The sequence below is a fragment of the Gopherus evgoodei genome, chromosome 7 (genome assembly GCF_007399415.2).
Source record: "Gopherus evgoodei ecotype Sinaloan lineage chromosome 7, rGopEvg1_v1.p, whole genome shotgun sequence".
Taxonomy (NCBI): Eukaryota; Metazoa; Chordata; order Testudines; family Testudinidae; genus Gopherus; species Gopherus evgoodei.
Window position 1 is genome coordinate 106,216,398 of NC_044328.1, and position 17,187 is coordinate 106,233,584.

Genomic DNA, 17,187 nt, shown 5'->3' on the forward strand with positions numbered 1-17,187 from the left:
CCAAAATATATTTCTTATAGTGGCTTCATTGGGAACCCATCTCTCTCACAATGTCTCAGAGCCTGGGCTCTAGTCAGAGCCTAAACATCTTCATTGTGGTTGTATAGTCCGGCAGTCCAAGCCCTGTGAACCTGAGTCTGCTCCAGATCTTTTATTGTGGCGTAGATGTACTCTTAGTTACCATGTGTCTGGTTTCCTTCTCACTCTCATCAGTGAAAATCATGAGTCACTATATTTGAAGTCAGTGGTGTTGCACCAGTGTAGAACAGTATAAGCAGTGGGAGAATTGGGCCCTTTGGTTCCAGGTCTAGGAGAAAAAGAATAACTAAGGCCTTGTCTACAACTGGGGATTTCAGCCATAATTCACCAGTCCTAGCTGTGTCAGGTTGGATTCAAAATAGAAAAGGCAGATGTTGAAGCATCTTAGAGATTCGGAATGTGAGAAGCAATGCAATCAGAGACAGATCAGTGGGCAGTGAGATGGTCAAAGGTGTGTTGTAATTGTAGTCTTCTCACATGACTACCATCGCCACGTATATGAGGTGTGTGTGTGTGTGTATATATATGTGTGTGTATATATATATATATATATATATATATATATATATATATATATATATATATAATTTCATCCTTAGGTTTCAAAATATTCAGCCACGTGCTTGTCCTGAAGTACTTTGTGATCTCAAAGGAAGTCCAAGAATAATTTGCCTTTGTCCAGGGATGCTGGGGTCCTTTTATTGCTTACTTTAAGAAAGTCTTGATCAGGAGTTGTTTCATCTGATCTAACCTCCTAGCAGATTCTCTTCACCCTTGCTTTGTTGGAGTTATGGGAGGAAATGTTAAACTTCCAAATGTCAAATTTATCTTCTGTGCTGGAAAATCAGTTCTACATATTTGCAGCCACACCCTTCTATGACTGAGGTCTCTTTCCAATTAATTATGTTTATCTGTTCTGTGGAATGCTGAACTTTCAGAATACTGGATGGATGGAAATTTCATGAAGAATGTGATGTTTATAGCAAATCTCCTTTCCAATAATAAACATTTACATGGTACTATTTTTTTTTAAATTAGTAGGCTTAATATCAAAACACCTATATAGGTGTTTAGATTTAACATAAAACTTTGTCACTATCCTCCTTTGTTTATAACTCTAAAGGGGTGCTAACTCTCCCCAGAGAGTACATTTACTTTTGACTGAAGTTGCTGTATAGACTTGGATCTTTTCTGCATTAGGAAAACTTTTGAAAAAATTGCCACAGTTGCAAATACTGGCTATCACTGCTTTCAGCATCATGACTCTTAGGCCTTACCTTCAGTGGATTTCAGCCACCGCCATAGCTGTATTGGAATTGTCCTGGCAACACAGGAAGAAAGACAAGATCCAAGCAGTGTGGTTTAATTAGGCTGCAGCTTTAGTAACTCATCTAAGATATACCTGACAATAAATCATACAGTGTAGGTTATCACACTTTCTTAATTGTTCCCACCTCTTTAGGGGCTGCTGTCAGCTTGTCCTTGCCCATTGCTAGGACCCCACTACCTTCCTCCTCCATTAGGATTAAATGGAGCTGGGGAAAAGGGGGGTTGATTCTCTGCTCTACCAAATGTTGAGTCCCCACCGTTTCTCTGACTTCCTTAGGAAGTGCCTTCCCCCAAGTCTGCTTCCAGCTCTGGTTTAGTTTATTATGGAACTGGACGCTCTATGGAATGAGTACCTGCTCTAGACACCTGCCACAAAAAGGCACTAGCAATTAGCTTGACTGCCTCCTCCCTATCCTGAGGCAAGTACACAGATAGTTAACATTACCTTCCTAATAGTGGCCCAAAAATATCTGCTCCCCAGTCAGATAAGTGTGCCTCATTGTCCCTAAACTCAGGTTCCCATAATGATATTTCTTGATTGCTAATTACTGATCTTCCCCATTCAGGTATAAATTTAATCATCTCATGGTTCACACACCTTCTGCTTTTGTCAACTGGTGGAGGCTTGTCAGCTCCCTGCTGTATTCTTCAGTGTAACGTTTTGGATGAAATTATAATTCACACCAGGAAAAGGTCCTGGGTCTGCCTCAAATCCCTCGATGATCAAGTCAACCCCTATACAAATTTCCAAGAGATTTTCATGAAGGTGGATGAAAATTGGTGGCTGCTTCCCGGCTTCCAAAGAATGTGCAAGGGGCATCAGCATGTTCGAAGAACATGCACCTCCTTCCGTGTCAACTCAGGATTGTTTCACCGCTAAGCCCCAACTACAAACTTTGAGTTGAGCTGGCACACCCATTGTTGTGCCTAGTGTACAATACTGTGTCTGCAGATCCCCACACCAGCTCACGTGACTTGTTTTCTGGTTCTTGAAATTGAATATTGTAAAATTAGCTATTTACACTACTAGACTCCGATCTTCCACCTGAGACTTCACATTTGTCCTAGACACATTTTGAGTATTTATCTGCCTGAGCCCCTAGACAAAAGTTGGGCAGCTTTTGCTGCCCTGATCCTGAATGAGTGGAAATAGAATTCATATGTGTTTTGCAATGATGGGGTTCCCTATTTGCAGTAGGGCAATAGATGGCATGCATATCCCTATCTTAGTACCAGACCACCTTGCCAAAGAGTACATAAACTGAAAGGGATACTTTTCAGTGGTGTTGCAAGTGCTAGTGGATCATAGGAGGCATTTCACCAACATCAACGTGGGATGGTCACGAAAGGTGCATGATGTGTTCCTAAGGATGTGCACAGGTTTGTTCAGAAAGCTGCAATCAGGGACTTTCTTTCCAGATTGCGAAATAACCATTGATTTTGAAATGCCAGTCGTGATTCTAGGAGACCCAGCCTACCCCTTGCTTCCATGGCTTATGAAGCCATGCACCGGCCATCTAGATAGCAGTAAAAAGCGGTTCAAAAATAAGTTGAGCAAGTGCAGAATCATGGTAGAATGTGCCTTGGGATGTTTAAAAGTTTGTTGGCAAAGTTTGCTTACTAGAGTAGACCTTAATGAAAGCAATATCCCAATTGTTATCGCTGCCTCCTGTGTGCTCCATAATATCTGTGAGGCAAATGGAGAGATCTTTTCACAGGGATGGAGCGGGGAGGCAGATAGACTGGCGGGTAATTTTGAGCAGCCAGATATCAGGTCAATAAGAAGAGCCCAATGAGGAGCTCTGTGTCTCTGGGAGGCTTTGAAAACCTGTTTCAGTAATGAGCCAGAGTAATGTGCACCACTTATCTGCACTGTGCCTTCCCTTACCATCCCCTCCATTGCATCAGTTTCCCTGTATCTCCCTCTCCCCATGCTTGGATTAAATTGAGTATTTCATTCTCAAAACACTGACTTTTATTGCACAATCATAAAGAAATGGGAAGAACAGGAAAATAACTTAACCTTGGGCAAACGGTGTGATAAAATTGGGAGGGGAGAAACCAAGTCAACTTGTCTGTGAAAGCACAGAAGTTTTGCCCATTAAAAGTCTTCGAATGATCACCTTCCGTTCTTAGTACCCTCCCCCAGTGTTGAGTGAAAGAGAGACTGCACCTTCCTCCATGTTCGCTCCCCCTCAACCTCCTGAACATTTCGGGGAGGGGGAACAGGTCAGTATTTGCAGGCCATTGTGCAGGGGCTTCAGAGGGAGTCTAGTCTCAAGCTGTTTTTCTTGAAGCTCAGCCAGATGCCTCAACACGTCTGATTGGTCCTTCATAATCTGCAGCATCTCATCCTGCATGGCATGTTCGTGCTCCTGGGATGGTCTCCTGCTCTCCATGTCTATGTCCAGTTTTTCAGACAATTAAATCCTCCAGGCTCTGAGCTCTGAATCAGCTGTCTTGAAAGCGTTCATTATCTCGTTGAACATGTCGCCATATGTTCTCTTTTTCCATCTTCTAATCTGCTGTAGCCTCTACGCCAATGTGGAGGATGTGCCGAAGGCCAAACTTTCCACTGTAAGACCTGGAGAGCACAAGGCAACTATTGTCAGTGCATATTCTGTGTCTGGTACAAGGTTGCTGTTTAAAGGTAACTCACCTTATTACACTTAAGTAAAAGCCAGAACATAATCAAAATCCCTAGCTATTCAACAAACTGGTTTGCTGTTCCAGTCCCGGTGAGTGTGGCCCAGAGGCACTGGCAACAGGTCTTGTGCTGCAACTTGTGGGAAACCCACGTTGGGAGCATAGATGGGCAGATGGACAATTCCCCCTCCCCTTAGGAACATGGAGATTGCTTTGAGATCAGGAACCAGCATTAAGCCTCCCAAATTGCGAGCTTTGTCCAAGGTGTCTCCGGGAGGGGGAATTGTGGCAATGAGAGAACACAGAAAGCTCCCCTCTCCCCCCACTACTCTAAATGTTGCTGGTAGCAGATGTCTTGGACTTGCAGATTCTGAGGTCAATGATGATCCCTACCACCAAAACCACCAACATGTTGACTGTGGTTAAGGGACCCGGAAATCACCATGGATGGGGGATCACATGCTCTATTGTTTGTGCTATGAGCACTTTTAATGAAAACTTCCACTGTCTCTCCTAGGTCACTCTATGTGATATCAGTCTTCTGAGGGTAACAGAGGTGGCAAGGGAGCAGATGCTGCAAGCATCTGGGTACAGACCTGTTCCTTATGCTGCTATGCTGTGTACTGCAACGATGCCAACAGAGTTAATACTGGAGTGGCATGTGAAAGTGTCCTACTGTGGTGGAATAAATAAGGCAGCCCTCCCCAAAAACCTTCTGCAAAGGATTGCAGAGATCTCCATGGAGGATTTCCAGGCTCTCCCTGTGCACATAAACAGTCTTTTCTGGGAGGCACCCTCTGCCAAACTGGAGTGGCCACTGGGAAGCAGATACCCACTGCACCTGACTTTTTTCTTCAGATTAAACATAAAATATAAGAGTATGTAACTCCTACAGTTTGATTGGACTTGCATACTCACCGGAGGTGCCTTCCCTGGCATCATGTTTGGTCAGCATGCTGTCCTGCGACTGGCTGGACTGCTTCGGGGTTAAAAATAGCTCCTGGCTCTCAGGGAGAATGGATTTCCCGCTTGCCTGTCTCTGCTTGCCCTCCTCTTCCTTGTCCAGAATGTCCTTCTTGTTGTTTACTGAGGTGTCCTGGGACTCAGATTCCTGAGAGGTATCCATGCTCCATTTGTGGGTAGTGGTGGGGTCGCCACTGAGAATCGCATGCAGCTCCCCTGCAATGTAGAAGCAGCATGTCTGTGGTGCAGAACCAGAATGACTGTTCCCTCCCTTGTCTTCTGTTATGCCTGCTGAAGTTCTTCGATTTTTCACACAGCACAGCTGCATGTCCCTAGAGTGGCCCTTCTCCCACATGCCCCATGTGATCTTTTCGTAGATGTCTGCGTTTTTTCAGCTGGATTGACGCTGTGCCTGCACAGACTCTTCTCCCTACAGACAAATAAGTTCCACCACCTCCTGTGTACTACAGGCTGGAGGGCGTTTGGGGTATTGAATCACTATGGTCAGCTGAGCTGGAAAGCTCACCACGCTGATCAAACAGGAAATGGGAATTCAAAAGTTCCCGGGGCTTTAACAGGGTAGGGACCGTTTCCTTTGTACCTGGCTGCTGTGCAGCAGAGTTGAAAACCATCTCCAGAGTGGTCACAGTGAAGCATTGTGGGACATCTCCTGGAGGCCAGTTCTGTAAACTTACACAGTACTGTGCCTAAACTGCCTCTCTGTCGACCCATCAACATGGAGTTAAGCACTGCCCCTCTCGTGGAGATGGAGTAATTAAGTGGATGTTACAGGCAAGTAAGGTCGATGGAAGGGACCTGGGTAGTTTAGACCATATATTAGGTCAATGTAAGGTGGCATCCATCAACCTAAATGTGTGGTGTAGACTAGGCCTCAATATGAAGCAGTATAGCATCTGGAAATGACTTTAATGCATCTGTTCATAGCTTTCCAAACTTGTAGATATACAGAGCTTTGTGTGCAACTGTGAATTGATAGGAATCTCATCTCTTTCATGCTGCTGCTTTAGGAAAGACATAGATAAGTGCTGCAATTGCTCATGGAGAAAGTCTTAAAAATATGAAGGAAGGGTGAAGTAGTTGAGACAGCCCCTTCTCATCGCATTCACAATCAGGAGATGTGGGAAGGGCAGAACTCGTTCTCCTCTCTCTGTCAGTCTGGAAGGAGGAGAGAGGCTTTGTATTTGATACTGGTAGGTGACTAAGACCAAAAAATGAATCTCCTGAGTAGGATCCAGGTACAGCATTTTGTTATGGTTTTTAGCACTTGATCTTTTTCCAAACATCTTGGGTTGAAGTTGGGGGCTTGGGTTCTTCTTAGATTCTTGCCTCGGACCTCACTGTTGGTGCACACCTCATTTCTCCGATTTTTTTCTGATTAGTAGGTCTAGTCTTCTGGCTAATAGATGCCTGATAATCTTTTAAAATTCTGCTGTATTCATTTGTTATGCAGCTTTTACATTTAAAAAAAAACAGTGGAAAAGATGATTGTTTAATTTGCTTCCTGTTGCAGGAAAAATTAGTTACTCAAACATCTCAAGGGACATCAGGTTTCTTCAGATAATCAAAGTTTTGTAAACTATGAACATTTTTTTTTCTGTACAAGCTTCACATTCTGAGGATGCAAAAAAATAGGTCATGTTAATTTTGGATAATTAGACTCACCCTTTTTTCCTCAAAACTTACTTAATTCCTTTCATTTGATAAAATTGGGAAAACTCCTGTAAACTGATTGATGTTTCAGGATTTCCTTTATTAACACATGTAACAGTGTTTGTTCCTCCTTTACCTTCTTTGTCTATCAACTATAGAGTTTCCAGCCTAGGTGCTGGAACTAGGGGTGCTTCTGCACCCCCATGCTTGAAATGATTTAATTTATATTATTTCTGGGGGAATTCTGTGCCACTGTGCAATACAGAATTTTGCAGAAATTCACTTTGTGCACGCTGAATTTCCTTTCCCCTACAGAAATGGTTTGCAGTACTCTGGATGCCACTAAGAGCCACCGGACCCAGCAGAGCCCAGCTCTTGCACAGAAAACACTGCTGGTGGGAAGGGGTGGGAGCTAAAGGGTTCCTGACAGCTGCAGTTCTCAGCATGCTCTGAGGGGAAGAGAGGGTGGCATGCAGGAAACTTCGTGCAAGCCTGGGACCAAGCATCAGACTGTTTCTCCCTCTGGATCCCTGGGCTCTGGGGGGGAAAGAGAGTGGGTGTTTTGGCTGGGGGGGTCACAGGTGGGCTCTGGGGGGAGAGGGTGCGGGTATCTGGGTTGGGAGAACCCACAGCTGGGCTTGAGGGGGAGGAGAGGGGTGCAAGTGTATTGGCTAGGGGGAACCTGCAGCGGGATTTTGGGTGTCTGGCCCCCCGGCTGGGCTTGGGGGGGCGGGAAGGGGGAAGAGAATCATGAACTGGGTTGTCATAGGCATTTCTTTAACTCTTGCCTCCAGGGGGGATTTTTGAGCATGTCTGTACTATTACGGACATACTTGCTGACTGGTATTTTGAAATGCATTACCAAAATAATTGAAACTGGTGTAATTATGTAGTTTTATTTTGACAAAATTTGAAGAATTTTGTGGAATTTTAAAATATTGTGCACGTAATTTTTAATATTTTGACAGAGAATGTTTAATGTTTTGGTGCAGAATGCCCCCAGGAGTAGTCAGATACATGGTTTACAGTTTAGTTCAATGGCTCTCAGCATTCCCACTGTAAATTGTTCCAGCATCCCTGCCTTCCAGTGTTTTTTCGTAAAATGATCAAGTGTTCCTTTTGTTAAATGTCATGGATCTTCTAGTTCAGTTTTATTCAGTTCACATCTGATTTTAATAATTTCAGACTTCAAATTTAAAAAGTTTCTAGGAGAGATTTGGCGTAGAGACAGTTTCTTAATTTAGAATGAAGCTCTGTCAAAACAAGGTAGAGTTCATGACCACTGCAGTCTTAAAAGAAAGACTAATATTTTTATTCATAGTCATACGTTACAATTTACTTAATGCAGAGCAAGTCAATAAAATAATTGTCAGGTTTAACCACTTCCTCTTGGTCATGACTTTAAGATTAGAAAGTTGTTTGCTATCTGAGAGATTTTAGCAACACTTTATTCTCTAGTACAGGAATTCTGTTGAAGTTAGCAACATTTCCCACTGAAGGGGAGAATAAGTTAATTTTAAATCTTTGATACAGTGGTATTCTACCTATGGAAATCAAGTTAAGGATTGAAAGAGCTATGGGGGAAAACTTGTCTGTGCCGAGCTACCTCCCTCACTTTCTCCATCAAAACCAGCACAGTGTACAATTGAATTTTAGTATTGCTGGCAGTTCAAATAATTTTTACTAAGTGTGTTCATCACTAAAATTTAAACACATTTCACCCACCCGAATCTCTTTCGTTTTGTAGTTGCCCATAGTAAGTAATAATCCTAGCTCTACCCAATTCACTACTCAAGTCATTAGAAAGTAAATTGTAAGAGAACACAGCTGATGATAATGATAGCATTATATAATTTCTTGTTTCTTTAAAACATTGTATTTTCCTAGGTATTTAGCCTTCAGAGCTCGGTCTGAGGTTTCTTCTTTTCGGTCTTTTAAAGCTATAGTTGGTCAGAGTATGTCAGCTCAGTTTCTTTAGGTGGAACTGCAGAAAATTTATTTTTGTATCTTTTGAATAAGTCCTCCTTCCCAGGAGCAGTAATGTAAAATACATATTTTGATCTCTTAAATCAGATTTTGCCAATTAAACATTTTGAAGGCATTTCCTCATCAAATTCTCCCCCAAATCATTCTGAACCAAAATTATGTTATACAACAAGCTGATTGGTTATCTCAAGGCCATGTAGTGAATAACAATTTCTCAGGAATTTGGCCTGTTGTTGGATGTTTTATTAATGTAAACTAAAAAGACATTTGCAGTGCGGGGAAGCTCAGACTTGAGCTTAACTAATCCAATTTAATTAAAAACAAAACTCAGTCTTATTCATGTCAATGAGGGTTGCTTTTTGTTGGTATTTTTTTGATTTGACATATTTCACCTTACATTGTTGCTTATGACTGGGAATTCAACACCCGCCTCCTCTTCTGAATGTCTGAATGATAACAGACACAAATTTAATCCTTCACGTTTCCCACTCCTATAAGTACTTTTACTGAAATGGTGAAGTGTATCAGCTACCTGTTGTACAAACAATTGCAAGGTTTTGTTGACCTGCATGCAGGGTCGAATAGGAGTGACTAGTGCCGGTATTAAGCTGGGTCTTGCTGGACAACTGATTGTCTGCTCCAAAAGTCTTCATGTATTGAGATCCATTAAGATCTTTTAATGATTTATAAGATCATCAAGACTTGTTCTGTTCACTATATGACACAGCTAGGGGAACTTGAGACATGATTGGCACTCATACCACCAATATGGTAGCAGTACCCAGGTGAATGTCTTAACAGGCAATTAGTGGTGTCTCCCAGAGATCCTAAAATCTTGGGGAAAATCGGTGCATTGAAAAGAAGCTAGCTAAGCTTAAAACTAGGTGAGCTGGATAGGTGGTTAGGTTTCTCTTTTCCCACCCATGAAGATGCTCCTGACAGATAGTGTCCAAGGTAGTATCTGTCCTCGTATTGTTAAGGTATTAAAGGGTCTCAGTATCCTGTTGGACCCATCATTGTTTCGGAGCGATTATAGACAACAAATGCCGCCTTCTGTTTTTGACTAACTAAAATATTGGACTCGTTTTTTTCAGATGAAGATCCTAATCACATTGAAACCGATGCTTATCACCTCCTAGTTGGTCTGTTGTTGCACATTCTATCTGGGGATTAAGGTGAAGGGCAGGCAGAAGTAGTCACTATTTTAGGCAAGAAAAATTCATAACATTGTACCAGTTCACTGCTTGCTCACAAAGCTCTCAATTCAGTTTCTGATTCACTTCAGTCCTAGTTCTTACCTTTAAGCTCCTTGACTAGCTTCTAGCCCATTGCCTTTAAGACTGTTTCTTCATCAAAGAACCACCAAGACAATTTAGCTTGATGGGAATGTAAGGTAGTGTGGTACTTACAGAAGCTGCTGGATGATTATTATTGCCACAGAGGACTGCTTTGGACTTCCTTATCACCAGAGGTCAGTCTGAATCCAAACCTGGCTGTTCTTAAAGTATGTTGCAAAATTAACTCTTGTATAAGTCTTCGCTAGCTAATAATAGCTTCAGAATGGCCAAGAGTAGAGATGAGGAAGACTAGAAAAAAAATCTTCCTTTCATTAACAGTTTCTTAAATTTGGGAGGAGTGGAAGAACAGATATTTTAAATAATATAATTTGGCACTTTATAAAAATTTCTTATTCAGCCCCTAGATACTTCTACAGTGATATGTTCTTTAGAAATGTGAGTGGTGGCATTTTTACCTTTTTCCCTAGTTCATTTTTTTTCTTATAATTCATCTGTGTGATTGCAAATGCTGCTGCTTAATGAGAAAACAAGGTGGCACTGTCCTGTGAGAGAAATTTCATGAAATGTAATCAAGATGTAAAAGAGCAGTTCTTGATACTCTGTCAGCTGATCTTGGAGAAGCAAGTCTGTTTTGGACCTAAAAATACTTTTCAAAAGAGTTGTGAAGCGGGGAGAGACATGTTCATTGGATTAAAGGCAGTAGTATATGTTTGAATCTCAACACCCTTCTTGCACTGGCGATCTCTCTCCCTATAGATGGAGACAAATGTTGAATACAGTGTGAAATTCTGTGGGTTGTCTTGCATACAAAGTTACAGTTTTTAAAATACCATAAATCAGTGTTCATGTGGCTATGCTATCATTTTTAACTTCTGCTTAGCTGCTTGAATATTCAGATCGAGGGATTTATATTATGGCTTGCTGAAATAGAGGAGGCTAAACTGACAGGAAATGTTAGAACAGGTTAGGTGATTGACTCTTCAAAGACTTCTGAAGGGAGTGACTGAAGTTGTGGCTTGGTAATGGAATTGTGGGTTTAGTCTCAATGGCCGTGTCTACATTAGGAAGAAAGGGACTGGTAACTATAAAGATAGAAGAGATGATGGTGATCATCTAGTCTGACCACTTTCATGACACAAGCTGTAGGATTTCCCTGAATCAATTCCTGTTTGAACTATTGCATATATTTTAGAAAAATATATAATCCAGATTTTAAAATTTCCAGTGATGGAGAATCCACAACTATGTTGGTAAATGGTTCCAAAAAATTATTACCCTCACTGTTAAAAAAAAAAAAATTGCTCCTAATTTTGAGTCTGAATTTGTCCAGCTTCCACTTCTAGCCATTAGATCTTATTACAGCTTTGTCTGCTAGATTGAAGAGCCCTTTGCTATCAGATTACTCTTCCCCCATTTAGTTATTCATAAATAAGGCTGAGAGTCTGTCACGGAGGCCATGGAAGTCATGGATTCTGTGACTTTCTGGAATTTCCGTAGCTGGCAGATGTGACTGACCGCACGGCCATCTAGGTGGCGGTCTTGGGCCGACCCCCCTCATGCCAGCAGCAGTGGTCCCTCCCCCTCCCCGCCAGCAGCGGTAGGGGCCCCAGAGGACACCCCCCCCATCATTGGTGTGCCCTGGAGGACACACACACCACCAGCACCAGCGTGCACTCTGGAGGACACCACCTCCCAGCACCAGCAGGTGCACCAGATCACCCCTCCAGAGCAGCAACTTTGCCCCCAAAGGACTCCAGAGCACCCAAGATTTAATCAGGGGTATATAGTACAAGTAATGGACAGGGCTATGAATTTTTGTTTATTGCCCGTGACCTGTCCACGACTTTTACTAAAAATATCCATGAGTAAATCTTAGCCTTCTAAACTTTGATGAAGTCATCCCTTAAGCTTTGCTTCGGTAAGCTAAATAGATCGAGCTCCTTCAGTCTCACTCGAAGTCAAGTTTTCCAATCTCATAGTCTTTCTCATTGCTCTTCTCTGAATTTTGTCTTACATTTTTCAACATTTTTCTTGAATTGTGGACACCAGAACTGGATGCAGTATTCCAGTAGCGATCATACCAGTGCCAAATACAAAGGTTATTAACCTCTCTACTCCCAATCAATATTCCTCTGTTTATACATTCAAGGATATGTTAACCCTTTTGGCCACAGCATCTTGCTAGGAGCTCAGGTTAAGCTAATTATCTGCCATACCTCCCCAAGTCTTTTTCACAAGCACTGCTTTCCAGGATAGTCTCCCATCCTATAAGGATGACCTGCATTCTTTGTTTTTGGTATATGACTTTGCATTTGGTTATATTAAAATTCATATGGTTTGCCTGGACCCAGCTTACCAAGTGATTCAGACAGCTGTCAGTGATCTCTTCTTTCTTTTCCATACCCCTAGTCTCTGTCATCTGCATACTTTATCAATAATGTCTCTTTCTTCCTGGTCATTGATAAAAATAATGAATAGTTATGTAATCTCTAGTGATGTAATTTTGCTCTCTTGAATAAAATGAAATTCTCATAAGAAGTGCTAAATCTTATAATGGTATAACAGTTATATTTTACCATTGTGTGAGAATTTGCCTTTGGAAGTGTAAAGCAAAGTCTAATGTGCCTTCTGAGAAGTGACCTAGAACTTTTAAGTTTGAAGTTGTCAAGGCTGATTCCTCACTCTGGCACTTTGAGTGTGTCATAACCTGTTCCCAGATTTGGACCTTAGCGTCCAAAATATGGGTGTTAGCATGAAAACCTCCAAGCTTAGTTACCAGCTTGGACCTAGTAAAACTGCCACCACCCAAAAAATTAGAGTGTTTTGGGGCACTCTGGTTCCCCCAACAATCTTCCCTGGGGACCCCAGGACCCAAATTCCTTGAGTCTTATAACAAAGGGGAATAAACCATTTCCCCCCCCTTCTCCCTTCCAGGTGTTCCCTCCCTGGGTTCCTGGAGAGATACACAGAAGCAAGCTCCGTGAATCTAAACAGAGGGATTCCACCCTCCCTATTTCCAGTCCTGGAAATAGGTACTGAAAGAGAGCTAATGTCTCCTCTCCCTCCCTCACCCAGAGGGAATGCAAAGTCAGGCTAGTAAATCTAACACACACAGATTTCCCCCTGACTTCTTCCTCCCACCAATTCCCTGGTGAGCTACAGACTCAATTCCCTGGAGTTCCCCACTTAAGAAAAACTCCAACAGGTCTTAAAAAGAAAGCTTTATGTAAAAAGAAAGAAAAATACATAAAAATGGTCTCTCTGTATTAAGGTGACAAATACAGGGTCAATTGCTTAAAAGAAATATGAATAAACAGCCTTATCCACAAAGAATACAATTTAAGACATTCCAGCAACTACACACACGTAAATACAAAAAAAAAACCTATGGTCTTCCTATCTTTGTACTTACAACTTGAAAACAGAAGATTAGAAAAGCAGGAGTCAGAAAAAATCCTCTCATTGCCGAGAGAGTACAGGCAGAAGACAAGAAGAAAGGACTCGCACACAAACTTCCCTCCACCCAGATTTGAAAAAGTCTTGTTTCCTGATTGGTCCTCTGGTCAGGTGTTTCAGGTTACTCCTTTCCAGGTAAAAGAACATTAACCCTTAGCTATCTGTTTATGACAGAGTGCAGAGGGTGAGGGCCCGCAAGAATTCTAAAAATTTAATACTGACCACTCCAGGCTTGTATTAAACTCCCCAAGGTTACAGCTTTTCTCTGACCTAGATTTCCAGAAAGCCTTTGACAAGGTCCCTCACCAAAGGCTCTTATGTAAATGAAGTTGTCATGGGATAAGAGGGAAGATCCTTTCATGGATTGAGAACTGGTTAAAAGACAGGGAACAAAGGTAGGAATAAATGGTAAATTTTCAGAATGGAGAGGGGTAACTAGTTCCCCAAGGGTCAGTCCTAGGATCAATTCTATTCAACTTATTCATACGTGATCTGGAGAAAGGGGCAAACAGTCAGTGGCAAAGTTTGCAGATGATACTAAACTGCTCAAGATAGTTAAGACCAAAGCAGACTGCAAAGAACTTCAAAAAGATCTCACAAAACTAAGTGACTGGGCAACAAAATGGCAAATGAAATTTAATGTGGATAAATGTAAAGTAATGCACATTGGAAAAAATAGCCCCAACTGTACCTACAATATGATGGGGGCTAATTTAGCTACAACTAATCAGGAAAGATCTTGGCGTCATCGTGGATAGTTCTCTGAAGATGTCCACGCAGTGCGCAGAGGCAGTCAAAAAAACCACCAACAAGATGTTAAGAACCATTTAAAAAGAGAGAGAGGATAAAATGGATGTTCTTCTTCGAGTGATTGCTCCTATCCATTCCAGTTAGGTGTGCGCGCGCCGCGTGCACGTTCATCAGAAGTCTTTTTTACCCTAGCAACACTCGGTGGGTCGGCTGAGCGCCCCCTGGAGTGGTGCCGCTATGGCACCGGATATGTACCCCAGCCGACCCAGCCACCCTTCAGTTCCTTCTTACCACCAGTGTCGGTCATTGGAACAGTGGAATGCGGCTTAGCTGACCTCCACTCCCCTAGCTACTCGTAGTTTCTCATTCGTTATCGTGTGTATATAATTATAATTCTTATAGTTATAGTTAGTTATACGTTTCTTCCTGATAGCATAGTTAGTTTAGTAATAGTTAGCGGGGTTCGGGGAGTAGCCACTTCCCCGCACCTGGTGCCGGAGCCCATGCCCGGCTCACTGGGTTTCAAACCGTGCCCGGCCTGCCACAGGCCGATGCCGACAGGAGATCCGCACGACTCCTGTTTGAAGTGCCTCGGAGAATCGCACTTGACAGCTAAGTGCCCCATTTGCAAGGCTTTCAAGCTGCGAACAAAAAAGAAGTGGGACATCAGGCTTTCACCCCTCCACCTTCGGCACCGAGCCTGGTCAGTCGGTGAGCAGAAGCACCTCCACGGCATCAGATCACACCGGTACGCCCAAAGACTCTCGGCACCGTACGTCGCTGGTGCCGAAGTCAGCTCCTCGACATCCCCTCTCCCCGAGGTTGAGGAAGGCCAAGACTCCTGCTGCTTCGGCACCGCCCGCACCGCAGCCAGAGAGTACGCCTAGGTCAGATCGCCCAGCGCCGACACCCGCCGCGACACCGACTAAATTGGCACCGTCGATTCTGGTCCCACAAGGGCTGTCAAGTCCGGCGCCTGTTAGCTCCCCGGAGTGTGCTGCGGTAGAGCTCACCATGCCATCCACGCCAGATGCGTTCTCAGCGGCGAGGGACCTGATCGCCTTGACACTCGGCACTGCCTCTACCCCCAGCATCGCCTGTGAGAATAATACAATCCATAGGCAAGCCGACCTTGATTAGACCACACTCTGTCAGCGCAGCGGACCGGCATCGCTCACGATCGCGGTTCTGCAGACGTGCCAGGTCCAGACGACGCTCCTGCTCTCGACGCCGCTCGCAGTCGTGGCACCGTTCTTCTACATGGCACCGGTCAGACTCGCGGCACCGGTTGGACTCTCGTTCACCGGCTCACTACCCGCGACACTGCTCCAGTTCTTGGCACTGCTCCAGGCACCGTGCCTCCCGAAGCCATTCACGGCGCTGGGATTCAAGATCTCAGTCGACCTCCTGTCATAACCTAGTCCCAGATTTGGACCTTAGCGTCCAAAATATGGGGGTTAGCATGAAAACCTCCAAGCTTAGTTACCAGCTTGGACCTGGTAAAGCTGCCACCACCCAAAAAATTAGAGTGTTTTGGGGCACTCTGGTCCCCCTAAAAACCTTCCCTTGGGGACCCTAAGATCCAAATCCCTTGAGTCTCACAACAAAGGGAAATAAACCTTTTCCCTTCCCCCCCTCCAGGTGTTCCTGGAGAGATACACAGACACAAGCTCTGTGAATCTAAACAGAGGGATTCCACCCTCCCCGTTCCCAGCCTTGGAAAACAGAATTACCGAGAGTTAATCTCTCTTCCCCCCTCACCCAGAGGGAATGCAAAGTCAGGCTAGTAAATCTAACACACACAGATTTCCCCCTGACTTCTTCCTCCCACCAATTCCTTGGTGAGTACAGACTCAATTCCCTGGAGTTTCCCACTAAAGAAAAACTCCAACAGGTCTTAAAAAGAAAGAAAAATACATAAAACTGGTCTCTCTGTATTAAGGTGACAAATACAGGGTCATTTGCTTAAAAGAATATTGAAGAAACAGCCTTATTCAAAAAGAATACAATTCAAAGCACTCTAGCAACTATAGACATGTAAATACAAAAAAACATATAAATCCTATCTGATCTTTTGTACTTACAATTGGGAAACAGAAGATTAGAAAGCAGGAAACAGAAATCCCCTCATAGCCGAGAGAGCATACAGGCAGAAGACCAAGAACAAAGGACTCACACACAAACTTCCCTCCACCCAGAGTTGAAAAAATCCTGTTTCCTGATTGGTCCTCTGGTCAGGTGCTTCAGATACTTCTTTCCAGGTGAAAGAGACGTTAATCCTTAGCTATCTGTTTATGACACCTCCCGGCACCGATCTGGTTGCAGGTCCCACTCTCGATCCCTGTACCGATATACGTCCCGGCACCGGTCCCCGATACATAGGGAAGTGAGGTTCGTTGGGACATCTGCACAAGGCTTCTCCACTCCTCCATGGCCATCCAGACATACGTCGGTGTCCTCCCACGCGGACAGCTACTATGACCAAGACCGCGATTTCGATGTGCCCCCCGGAGTGTTTCAAGAAGCCTGATTTCAGGACCCAGGAAGTCTCCAGTGGTCCTTTTGGACACCTTGAGCGTACCGCCAGGCCCCGCTAGTTCTGGCCCACTCTGCTTCATCAGAGCGCCGAGCACCAGAGGCCACAGTTAGCCATCCTCCTCCACCCAGGACGGAGGAGCCATTAGTTCACCCACCTGGTTCCCTGGTGCCACTGGAGCAGGAACCGGCGCATGAGCAAGAGGCCATACAGGACCCGCTTATCCCCGGCATCTCATTCTTTTCCTCTCCAGATGAGGCAGTGGCAGGGACTTCCTCCTCGGGGCCGGCTGCCTCCAATAGACCTAAGAGCCCATCAGAACCTCCTCAGGAGAGTAGCACTAAACATGAACCTCCATGCGGAGAAGGTCCTGGAGGTCGGCAACCCTGTAGTGAGCATCCTGTCAGCAGATACCCCCACTAGGGAAGTTTTGCCCTTTTATCAGGACCATCCAGGCCACTACAGACAACTTATGGCAGTCCCCAGCCTCCATCCCCCCTACGGCAAAGGGGG

General features: G+C 43.9%; 1 protein-coding gene across 15 annotated transcripts in view; it reads left to right on the forward strand.

Moving 5' to 3' along the window:
- The window catches only part of SLMAP (sarcolemma associated protein), a 179,887-nt gene that overhangs the window by 47,232 nt on the left and 115,468 nt on the right, over positions 1-17,187 (forward strand). For 2 of the 15 annotated variants that reach the window (XM_030571359.1, XM_030571358.1), the window contains exon 1: positions 10,042-10,105. The exons of the other annotated variants lie outside the window; for them this stretch is intronic. The gene's annotated coding sequence lies outside the window, so the exon portion shown is untranslated. Of the gene's footprint in view, positions 1-10,041; positions 10,106-17,187 lie in introns of those variants that run through there. 15 annotated transcript variants of the gene reach the window in all.